General features: G+C 48.5%; 1 long non-coding RNA gene across 2 annotated transcripts; it reads right to left on the reverse strand.

Annotated features, from left to right (window-relative positions):
* Nucleotides 1-193: 193 nt before the first annotated feature.
* LOC118983310 (uncharacterized) lies at nucleotides 194-2,295 on the reverse strand. 2 transcript variants are annotated; one of them, XR_005065693.1, is made up of 3 exons: nucleotides 2,281-2,295; nucleotides 1,716-1,907; nucleotides 194-577 (listed from the first exon to the last, which is right to left on the reverse strand). It is a non-coding gene; the product is annotated as an uncharacterized LOC118983310 (long non-coding RNA). The 2 variants fall into 2 exon arrangements; XR_005065694.1 differs by lacking the exon at nucleotides 2,281-2,295 and adding an exon at nucleotides 651-808 and having other exon boundaries at nucleotides 1,716-2,058.
* Nucleotides 2,296-12,488: the final 10,193 nt, after the last annotated feature.

The raw sequence follows: 12,488 nt of genomic DNA on the forward strand, positions 1-12,488 counted from the left end.
GCGCCCGGCCTCCCCCCACCCCCGGGGGCTGCAGTCAGGGGCCCTGATGGAGGCAGGGCTCAGCCCCCAAGAGTGTCCGGCTCCCTCCTCAGCTTCACCTCTGAGCACAGACCTTCTTCTGGCTCTGAGTTTCAGTGAGGCCCCAGTCCCCTCTCCCAAACAGGGACAGTCTGAACCTGCCCCCACACCCAGGGACCCTTTTCTGGGACTCAACCTTCCATGGTCAGACATGAGTCAGGGCCAGACCTGAGGGGTCAGACCCCCAGGAGGAACCAGGAGTCTCCTGGGCTGGAGTCAGGACTCAAAAGGGATGAAGACACTTCCCCTAGCTTCCACCCTTTTGTCCCAGGAGGCTGTCCCTGCAATTCCGGACTCACCAAGGACTAAGAGGCAGGTGGGACTTGGACCCATGGCCAGCCCTGCAGCTGGCACTGTCCTGGAGCCGGAGGGTGGAGGGCAGAGCCTGCAGCTGGCACAGTGGAGAGGAAGCATCGGTCAGGGGCCCGTCCCGAGGTCGTTGCATCAACATCTTTGTACAAAGGGGAAGAGCGAATTCCAGTTCTCTCCACGTTTCTCGCTAATAACACAGGGGAGGGCCTTGGCTTCCAAAACTATTTCCTCGCCCCAGGCTCTGATGACGATGAACTCACCTCCAGAGGACCCCCTGAGTGCGGACCTCACTTTGATCCAAGGCACAAGGCAGAGAGGCGTGGATCTGTGCAACCAGCTGACACCAATTTCGGTTCCACCTCCACACACACCCCCGCTGTTCTTGCACAAAGTGTTGCACCGTTTCACAACAACGTGTCTTCTAATTAAAAATGGGAAGCCTGAGATCCCCCACCCTCCATGCATTGAATGTTCAGCTGCATGTTAAATTCCAGCAAGGGAGTCGGTGCAGTAATCATGTTCTTAGCACCACTTCCCTTCCCATCTCCCCGCCCCCCCTGCCCCCCTGCCCCCGTGGTGGCCCTGGAAACAGGAGAGGGCAGGCTGCTGCATCAGCAAATGCAAAACCCTAAAGAGATGGAGCCCCTTTAAACGCCTTAAAGGAAGAGAGGCTGCGGGAGCTGCTCTGGGGGAGGGAGGGCACATGGGGCCCCCAGCTGGGTGCTGGGAGGAAGGGCAGGAGCAGGTCTGGGACGGTGTTTGTGTGCCTCGCAGCTCCAGGGGCAATGATGCTGCATGCGAATGCCACAAATCATTACGTTGCATACCTTCACCTCACACAGTGTTCCCTGTCAGCTGTATCTCGAGTTTCAACAAAGGCGAGTCTGCATCCGAATACTTGGAATATCCCTTAAGCATGCAGGCAGGGCCCTCATGCTGCCCAGTCCTCCTCCTGGGACCCGGGTGGGGTCGTGACCCCCAGGGACCAACCCAGGTTCTCGAGCTGGATTCTGGCCCCACCTTGCAGCCCAGGGTCTTACTCTCACACACAGAGTAGAGTAGCTGCTCAGATCTCCACGACCCCCGTTTCTGAGTGTGCCCAGCTGGCTCAGCCCAAACGGGAGTGTCTGCCATGGGGTCTGCGGGACAGAGCCTGATCCTAGAAAGCCCAGGGGTCTCTGCTTCTTGGTGTTCCCAGGAGACCCAAGTGCACAGCCCTTCCCAAAGCACCGATGTTCTCCTTCTCCTCAGCCCCTTCACTCCTCCTGCTGGGAGGACCTTGGTGTCCGGCCCGGAAGGCAACCCAGGATTGCAGGTGGACTCACCCTGTTGGGTCCAGATCCTCAGACCTCGATGGAGCTTGGAAGGAAGACCTCCTGACCTTGATCCACCTTCATCTGAAGCCAAGGATCCCAAGAATGTCACGGTGCTGTCTGGGCTGTCAGCCTAGGCAGCCTGGCCTGGACTTGGGCTGGGGAGAGACTCAGCTGCCCACGGGCTCCCCCTGCCACCCTGGGCTGCGGAAGGGCCGCCTGTCCAGGACAGGATTTTCCATCACCATCTTCCCCTCCCTCCCTTCCTTCCCCGGACTCACTGAGACACAAGGTGATGAAAGTGGGGGGTGAGGATGAAATAAAGAACAAATTGACAGCAACCAGAGGGGAGGGGGAGGATGATAACGGGGGAGAGAAGGGGAAGGGCCATCAGGGAACATGTATAAAGGACCCACGGACAAAGGGGGGGAGGATTGAGGGTGGGAGGTGCGAGGGGGTGGGGTGGGGGAAGTGGTGCCAGGAAAATAGAGACAACTGTGGTTGACCAACAATTTTTAAAAAGCAAAGAATAAAGTACGAATTTTTAATAACAGCAAGAAAAATGCCTCAGCCGCACCCAAAGCAGGAGCCACGGAGAAGTCTCAAGTGCACAGGATGTGGCCGGCCGGGCTCCCCACCACGATTTAAACAGCAACCACCCAGACAATGGGCGGTTGGTTTTCTCTCCACTCCGTGTAGGTCTCTGATCTTCCCCAGGTTGGGGCTGAGGGAGAAGCCACCCAGCCTCCTGGACGTTGAGGCTGAGTGAGGCTCCCCTCGCCTGCTCCTGGGTCCCTGGAAGGACAGGAGGGCGGCTCCGCCCACCCCCTCAGCTCCTGGTCTCAGCAAGCCCTGCACTGTCCCAACGCTGACACTTCTGGGCCTTCCCCCCTCCCCTCCAAGACCCTGGGACGGCACACAGCACCCCTTTACCACCGAGACACGTCAGTGTGCGGTTCTTGGGCAATGAAAACAGTTACAACCCACAGATCCCGAGGATTACGCCAACGGGGATTCTGACTCAGCGCCACTTGCAAAGCCAGGGATTTTCCTACACAGAGGCCAGGAGTTACTGGATGACCTTTGAGTTCCGTGCGATAGCAAGGCGGGATACTGGTTCTTCACAGTTTATCTAAAATCCTCTTATCCTTTGGCCAAATGAGATTCTCTCTTTGTAGCCCCCATCTCTCTCTTTCTCTCTCCTTCATCACCATCACCATCATCACCTACCCGGCTTCCTATCATGTACTGACGTCTCTCATCTGTCCATGTCTATTTACTATGTATCTGCATCTATTAAACTTCATCATCACAGAAGATAGATAGTCATCTATCTTCTATGTATGTCTAAATAGGCCTGTTTCCTTTAAAAATCACCTGTGTATCCTCCATCTATCCATATGTTTGTCTGTCTCTCTGCGTGTCTGTATCTGCCCATCCATTCATCCATCCATCCCTTACCTCTCTACAATACCCAGCTATCTAAATGTCCATCTTCTTTATCCATCCTCTTCACCTCCGGGTCCCCTTTGGTCCCTGTCTTCTCCCTCCTGCTCTCGCTTTCTTCCTCCTCTCCACCTTCTTGCTGCTTCCTCTTCCACCTCTCCCTCCTTAAACTTTATTTCTCTTTAAGGCAGCCCTCTAGCTCCGGGACTTCGGATTAATACCATTTCGACGGTGCCTCAGGCTCTACTCGGCGGTGTGCTAGGGCCAGGAAGCTCAGACCGGCTCCTGACACCTGGTTGTGGGCATCTCTTTCCGATTCCACGTTCAGCGATACCACGTGGGTAGCTCGAACTCAGCCTTGGTGTCGGGATTTACGCCACAGAAATGGGCAAAAGCTACAAATCAGGGGCTGGGGTTTTGTTTTGTTTTCTGAAAGCCAGTGGGTCCATGCTCACCCTCACATCGCTGATCGATGTCGAAAGGCCGACTTAGAGAAAATTAAACAAGCAAAACGAAAACCTAAAGAAAACCCCTGTGCGATCAACATACCACAAGGAAACTGATCAAAATAGAATCTGTGTCTGTGGTGTACCCCACCCTGCCCCGCCCAGTACTCCCCACCCCAACTAGACCACAAACCTGACAGCTTAGAGGTTAGATGTTTATGGAAATCAGAAAGCACTTCCCCTCAGGAATCTAGTACCCATCTGACAGTCGTTACAGTATTATTGACTCTATTCCCTATGCCATACTTTACCTCTCAGTGGCTCTTTATAGCTCCCAGTCTGTTCTTAACCCCACCCCCTTTCACACCCAGCCTTCCCAACCCCCTTCGCCTCTGGTACCCATCAGTCGATTCTCTGTTTCTATGGTCTGTTTATGTTTGGTTGGTTAAGAGAGATAACAACGCTTTCAATGTCTATTTTTTAAAGATTTATTCATTTATTTTTAGAGAGAGGGAAGGAGAAAGAGAGGGAGAGAAACATGAATGTGGGGTTGCCTCTGGTGCACCCCCCACTGGGGACCTGGCCTGCAACCCAGGCATGTGCCCTGACTGGGAATTGAACCGATGACCCTTTGGTTCGCAGGCCTGGGCTCCAGTATAGGCACCAGCCATGGCTGTTTTCAATATCTTAATACTTATCTCTCGATGAGCCTGTATGTACCTTTCTGCTGGTATAAAGCTAAGAGCGTAATTGCTTTTTCATGTTGTGCATTTATTCAGCTTTTGTGGGTACTGCCAAACATTTTTTCAAAGCGATGGTATCAGCTTATACCCAGAGCATTTCAGTTTCCTGGGTATTTCACATTCTCAGAAAACTTGTCAAGTTTCCACTCTTTATTTTACCTACACTATTGTGGTTAGTTTGCATTTCTCTGATGACTAACACAGTGGGGGACGTTTTCATATGGTTTGGGTCATTTGGATATATCTTTGTTAGTTTTCTGAAATGTCTATTTGGGTCTTTTCCTCATTTCCTTGTTAAAAGGAGTTGACTGTCTTTTTTTTTTAACTAAACAGTAGGAACTTTCTCTTTCCTTGTTACGTATGTGAGTTCTTTTTCAGGTACATTCATTGTGAGTGTCTTCTAGTCTAGCTGAAGTTCCACTTTCTTGTGTATTTTTTAAAGATTTTATTTATTTGGTTTTTTTTAGAGAGAGGGGAAGGGAAGGAGAGAGGGAGAGAAACCTCAATATGTGGTTGCCTTTCACACGCCGCCTACTGGGGACCTGGCACGTAACCCAGGCATGTGCCCTGACTGGGAATTGAACCAGCCACACTTTCGTTCACAGCCTGCGCTCAATCCACTGAGTTACACCAGCCAGGGCCCCCTTGTGTATTTTAAAGAACAGGATTTCTGCCCTGGCTTGTGTAGCTCAGTGGATTGAGCGTGGGCCTGCAAACCAGACGTTCACGGTTCGATTCCCAGTCAGGGCACATGCCTGGGTTGCGGGCCAGTTCCCAGCAGGGGACCCAAGAAAGGCAACCATATATTAATGTTTCTCTCCCTCTCTCCTTCTCTACCCCTCTAAAGATAAATAAATAAAATCTTTAAAAAAAAGAACAGAATGTCTAAATCTCATTATAGTCCAGTTCATCTGTATTTTTCTTTAAATCCTCATGCAAGGATTTATTTATTGATTTTTTTTTTTAGAGAGAGAGAGAGAGAGAGGAATGGGGAGGGAAAAAAAGAGAGAAACTGGGGATCAAGCCTACAACCTTTTGGTGGACAGGACAATGCTCCAACCAACTGAGCCACTCAGCCAGGACTGATCCGTATTTTGTCTTATCTTCAGCATCTTTGGTGTCCTGGTTAATAAACACCCATCTGGGCAAGGTGTGACGTCCTGTGTATTCTCCCTGAAGGTCTAACGCACAGCATTGTAATTTTAGTCAACAGCTCGGTGTTACATACTTTCAAGTTGCTGAAAAAACAGATCTTCAATGCTTTCCCCATAAAAAAAAAAAACACAACCAAACAAATGACAATTGTGTGGTGTGATGGAAGTGGGAGCGATGGTGGCATCCATAGTGCAAGGTATAAAGGTATCAAAGAATCATGTTGTTTACGCCTGTAAAACAGTAACATAAACAAAGCTCCTGGCAAATGGATCCAGGGCTGCCAGCCCAGAGGAACTCACTGGCACGTCTTAGACCACAATCCTTTGGATGATAAAACATGACGAAGTGACCTCTGCACTGGGCTTAAGCAACACGGTGTCCCAAAGAGCTGTTTGGAGAGATAACGAGAAAGCCGATATTAGGACTACTGAACTAAAAATTAACAACCTTATTGAGAGTCAGCGTTACTAAGTTTTGTTATTGGAGCCAATGACAATGCCTTCTGTTGATGTGGCTCTTCCTGCTCTCTTTCTCATAAATACCTCTAGCCTGGGTGTCCCAATGGCAACACTATTTGGGCTTTGGCCCAAATCCGTGGGTCCAGAATGGTCTTCTTATTGGTCCCAAATAAGTGCTTGTTGCTCTCACCGTGAAAGGCCCTTTTATTTTTAGGTTAACACTTAAACTTGCCCAAGGTTGCATGTCAACCATAGCTCAATAAAAATAAGCCCTGTCTGGTGTGGCTCAGTGGACTGACTGAGTGCCAGCCTGAGAACCAAAGAGTTGCCGGTTCAATTCCCAGTCAGGGCACATGCCTGGGTTGTGGGCCAGGTCCCCAGTTGGGGGGCGCATGAAAGGCAACCGCATATTAGCATTTCTCTCCTCCTTTTCTCCCTCCCTTCCCTTCTCTCTAAAAATAAAGAAATGAAATCTTTTAAAAGATAAACAAATGCCACAAGAAGATGATCTGAGACAAACTGTGGCACCGTAGACTTCCTCTGTGGCTGAAGTCACAAAACCATTATAACACTCTGTAAGCCAGCCCCATCCCATAAAAATGTAATTCAGACCAAAAATACAGGCCACATAGGCATTTTAAAATCTCCTAATATCTACGTGAAAAAAGCAAAAGGAAACTCATGGAAATTGATTATGATAATGTGCTCCATTTCATCCAAGCTATTTTACTTTATTTTTATTTTTCCATCACAGTTGACATTTAGCATTATATTCATTTCAGGTGTACACCATAATGGTTAGACATTTATATAACTTGCAAAAAAAAAAAAGCATTTCCCCCAAATAATTCTAGCAACCCATCTGACACCCTCCACTGTTATTAGAATAATATTGATTTGCTTCTTCTGCTGTGCTTTAGATCCAATAGACTCTGTTGTAACTGCCAATCTGTATTTAATCTCTTCACCTTTTCCACCCAGGCAAAATCTTCTCCTGTCTGATGACCATCTGCTTGTTCTTTGTATCTGTGAGTTTGTTTCTGTTTGTTTGTTTTTTTTAACCCTCACCTGAGGATATGTTTATTGATGAGAGAGAGACAGAGAGAGAGAAACATCAGTGTGAGAAACATCAACTGGTTGCCTCCCCTATGCACCTTGACCGGGGATCAAACCTGCAACCTTGGTATGTTGGAACCCCGATGGGGGATAGAACCCTCACCTTTTGGGGTGTGGAAAGATGCTCCAACCAACTGAGCCACCCTGCCAGGGACGAGTTTGTGTCTGATTTTAACCCAGCCTATTCTAAAGTGTCTTCCATGGAAAAAATGTTCAATGAGATATCGCACACCCTGGGTTCATACCATGTCTTCTGAGTCCAGTGTGTGTTTCCAACCTGCCGTGCCTCCCAGTGGACGCTGGCTTCATGTCCTCTGCTCAGTGGTCACACATGGCCGGTGGCCACCATGTCGAGCAGCTGGGGAGGACTTTTTCTCAACCTTTCAGAATCTCCCCTTGACCTGGAGGCCCCTGAGTGGCCCAACCTGGGCCATGGAAGACACATGCAGGTGAGAGGCTCCTGGCATTACTCAGAATCGGCCCTTGATGACTTTTCCAAGCTGTGGCTGCCAGCCTGGGACAGGGGACCCAGACATGTGGGCAGAAGACGCTTTTGTGTTCCTCATTGACTCGGCTTCTCTTAGAACTGTGGAGCCCTGGCGTCACTCACTCAATTAGGGAAGGCGTTGGTCTGCAAGATTAGGGGCTTTCCTTCCACCAGGGCGGGGAAGGGGGTAGCTCTCCAAGGAGGAACAGGAAACAGACCAAGACAGCAGCACCCAGCAGTGCCCAGCAGCGCCCAAGAAGCCAAGAGACAGGCAGAGATGCAGGAAGTGATGTCCAAAAGCAAATTTCAGTTTCCTGGCTGATTTTCTCCCAAAAAGGGAAATAACTCCCTTTTTTACAAGAGTTATTCTAAACTCCCCACGGCCAGCCTCTTCCGTGGTGAGGGACATTTCAGCAGCTGACAGGTGTCTCAACTGTCTTGCCACAACCCAGACACCAAGTTCAGATGGGTAACTCGGTGGTTTATTTAAAAATAGATTTTATTTCCTAGACGAGTTTTAGATAAAAAAAAAACCTAAATGGAATGTACAGAGAGCTTTTGCCATGAACCCCGCACCCCAATACGCACACAGCCTCCCCCATTATCAACATGCTGGCACCAGAGTAATTTTATTTTTTAAAATATTTTATTTATTTATTTTTTAGAGAGAGGGGAAGGGAAGGAGAAAGAGTGGGAGAGAAACATGAATGTGTGGTTGCCTCTTATGTATCCCCTACTGGGGACTTGGCCTGCAACCCAGGCATGTGCCCTGACTGGGAACAGAACCAGCGACTCTTTGCTTCAGAGGCCCGTGCTCAATCCACTGAGCTACACCAGCCAGGGCCAGAGTAATTTTATTTTAATTTTGGTAATTTTATTTTAATCCTCACCCAAGGGTACATTTACTGATTTTAGAGAGAAAGGAAGGAGGGTGAGGGAGAGAGAGAAACATTGATCAGCTGCTTCGCATATGGGCTCCAGCTGGGGATTGAACCCACAACCTTTTAGTGCACAGGTTCATGTTGGTGATGCTCCAACCAACTGAGCCACCTGGCCAGGGTCAGAGGGGTACATTCGTCACCATGGATGACTTCACACTCACACATTATCATCACCCAAAGTCCATGGTTTACCTTAGGACTCATTCTCAGTGTTGTATGTTCTGTGGGTTTGGACAAGCTATGTAATGAAGTGTGTCCATCATTATAGTCTCACACAGAAGAGTTTCGTGGCACTAAAAATTTTTCCTTGCTGTACCCATTGTTCCTATCTCCTCCAACCCTGGAAACTATGGATCTTCTTACTGTCTCCATAGTTGTTCTTTTTAAAGATTTTATTTATTTATCTTTAGAGGAGAAGCATGAGGGAGAGAAATATTAATGTATGGTTGCCTCTCATGCATCCCCTGCTGGGAACTGGCCTGCAACCCAGGCATGTGTCCTGACTGGGAATCAAACCGCGATCCTTTGGTTCCCAGGCCCGCGCTCAATCCACTGAGCTACACCAGCCAGGGCCATAGTTTTGGGTTTTTTTTAAAGAATTTATTGATTTATTTTTAGACAAAGGGGAAAGGAGGAAAAAAGAGAGGGAGAGAAACATCAGTGTGTGGTTGCCTCTGGTGTGCCCCCTACTGGGGACCTGGCCCACAACCCAGGCCTATGCCCTGACTGGGAATTGAACCAGTAACCCTTTGGTTCACAGGCTGACACTCAATCCACTGAGCTACACCATCCAGGGCTGTCTGCATAGTTTTGTCTTTTCTAGAACACCACAGAGTTGGAGTCATGCAGTATGTAGTCTTTTCAGATTGACTTCTTTCACCTACTAAGATGCACGTCAGTTTCTTCCACCTCTTGATAGCTTTTCTTTGTTTACTGAAAAATATCTATTGTCTGCATGGACCATAGTTCATCAAGTCACTGGCTGAAGACATTCGGGTCGCATTTAAGTTCTGGCAATTGTGAATAAGCTGCTACAAACAAACACCCATGTGCAGGTTCTTGTGTAGACAGAAATTTTCTACTCCTTCGGGTAAATATTAAGAAGCACAGTTGTTGGATAATATGGCAGGAATATGTTTAGTTTTGGCCCTGAGTTGGGCATTGAGTTGGGCATTGTCCTGCAAAGTGAAGGTTCACTGGTTCAATTCCCAGTCAGGGCACATGCTTGGGAAGCAGGTTCGGTTGCCGGTTGGGTGTGTGCGAGAGGCAACTGACTGATGTTTCTCCACCTCTGTCTCTCCCTCCCTTCCCCTCTCCCTAAAAATTAAGAAAGAAAATCTTTCAAAAACATGTTTAGTTTTGTAAGAAGGGGCTACAATGCTTTTCAAAGGGGCTGCACCATTTTTTCAATCCCAGCAGTGGTGCGTAAGACTTCCCATTGCTCCACACCCTCACCAGCACTGCATGTGGTCAGCGCTCTGTGTTTCAGCCATCCTAATGAGTCTGTAGGTGAAACTTTGTGAAGGTGTCTGGCTGGAGAGTCAAATGGGGCAAGAACCTCCTCCGATCCCGCTGCCCAGGGCCTCAGTATACACCGGACAAGTCGACTCCCCCATAAACTTCATACAAGTTTGCGAATTCCCTTTTTTCGGGAGCCAACCAGGCAATGTTTATCGGCTGCCTGTCGTGAGCCTGGTGTGTGGGATGCAGGTGTGAACACAGCAGGCACAGTCCCCACCCTCGACAGAGCACCTGTCTGATGGGATTCAAACAGCTGGTCAGGAATTATTTAACTACCATCGTGGCCTAAGAGAAGGTAGCACTAGCCACTGGAACAAGTCAACCCTAAATACTGGTATCTTTTTTTTCACTTGATTTTTATTGTTGACACAATGACAGATGTCCTCATTTTTCTCCCTGTGCTCCCCTTCCCTCTGGCCATCGCCACACTGTCGTCTGTGTCCATGGCCAGGCAGGTCTGCTCTTTGGCTAATAATTCCTTCACCTTCTCTCATCCAGCACAGCCCCCACCGCCTCCCCTCTGTTCTATGCATCCAGGACTCTGTTTCTGTTTTGTTCATCAGTTTCTAAATACCGGGGTCTTTTTTAATGGTTGTTCTTTATTTTATTGTTGTCTCTGTTTTCCCCCCACCACTTTCCCCCTCCACACCTACCTCCACCTCCCACCCTCAATCCTTCCCCGCCTTTGGCTTTGTCCCTGGGTCCTTTATACATGTTCTTTGAAGATGCTTCCCTTTCTCTCCTCCATTATCCCCCTCCTGCCTCCCCTCTGGTTACTGTCAGTTTGTTCTTTATTTCAATGTCTCTGGTTATATTTTGCTTGCTTATTTGTTTTGTTGATTAAATTCCTTTCATAGGTGAGGTCATATGGTATTTGTCTTTCACTGCTCTGGCTTATTTCACTTAGCATAATATTCTCTAGTTCCATTCATGCTGTCATGAAAGGTAGGAGTTCCTTCTTTCTCTCTGCTGTGTAGTATTCCATCATGTAAATGGACCATAGTTTCCTGATCCACTCGTTTACTGAGGGGCACTTAGGTTGCTTCTGGCACTTGGCTATTGTAAATTGTGCTGCTATGAGCATAGGGGTGTGTAAGTTCTTTTAGCATTGGTGTTTCAGGGTTCTCAGGGTATAATCCTAGCATTGGAATTGTCACATCAAAAGTGACAGGCCTAGGCAGGCTTAGGACAAACAGAAAATCACTATGGTAGAAAATGGCACCATAGGAAGCTGCCTGCAGACCCTACCCAGAAAAAACAGATAAAGATTAAGAGTATGGGGTCAGCCTATGAGGCATAACAGGATACAGCTTTCACTTGAGCCAGCACCCAGCAACCAGCTCTAGCCAAGTAAACTCTGATACCCTTCGCTTAAAAATTCTCAGCTAAGAACAACCAAACAAGTCCCAGCCTCCCTTGGTTGGCTCCACTTTCCCTCTTATTCCTGCTAACAAACCCTGCTCTCCTTAGCTCACTGCATCCGTCCCATCTCTTGAGCGACTCCAACCTAACAAACAGGCATGTCCATTTTTAGTTTTTTGAGAAAATTCCATACTGTTTTCCACAGTGGCTGCACCAGTCTGCATTCCCACCAACAGTGCACTAGGGTTCCCTTTTCTCCTCATCCTCACCAGCACTTGTTTTTTTTTGATTTGTTGATGATGGCCATTCTGACTGGTGTGAAAAGTAAATACCAGAGTCTCAATATGAAGGGAATTTTGTTTCTCCCTCATGCAAATGACCAAGTGGGTTTTTTTCTGGGCAGAATTTGAATTTCCTCCCTAGAGAGATCCAGGAACCCCAGCTTCTAACTGTATCCTCACCATCCTCTTGGGCAATAGTCTCTTCTGCTTTGAACTGATGGAAAGGGGGACAGAGAGGAGAGCAGAGGATGTATGCCCACTTGGAAAAGTCTCTGGCCTGGAAGTGACACGCGTCATTTCTGCTCAGATCCCTAAGCTACAATTAGTTCTAATAGTTGCATGTGGATGCAGAGAGGACTAGGAATCAAGATCCAGGTAGGCAGTGGTCTCCCAAAGACACCACTCCACCATGAAAGGAGAAACTCACAGTCGTCTGGTGACCCGCCAGTCATCTCTGTCTCGTGTGGAAGGCAATCTAAAGACAAAATGCACACACGTGTGGAATGCAAGGGGGCGTGTTACTAAAACTCCTCCAACCGATGCACCATCTGGGGTGACGGAGGCCTCTACACGTGAGTGGAAGGTGCCAAAGGGGGGTTCTGGGTGACATCAGAGAGCCATAGTCCCAATTCCCTGCAGAAGCCAGCCTGAGTCTCTGCTAACCTGAATACAACTGTCACACAGGGCTGGGAGGAAGGAAGGTTGAAAGCTGCTTCCTCCTCTTCCTGTCCCTCGATCCTTGACTTTGTGAGGGGTCCCCACAGCCCATTTCCCTCTTCCTCCAAACATAAGGAGAAGAACTCAAGTCTGGGCCACCCTTCAGTGTAAT

This window comes from Sturnira hondurensis, unplaced genomic scaffold, assembly GCF_014824575.4.
Source record: "Sturnira hondurensis isolate 20B ecotype Veracruz unplaced genomic scaffold, ASM1482457v3 Scaffold0002735, whole genome shotgun sequence".
In the NCBI taxonomy this organism is placed as follows: domain Eukaryota; kingdom Metazoa; phylum Chordata; class Mammalia; order Chiroptera; family Phyllostomidae; genus Sturnira; species Sturnira hondurensis.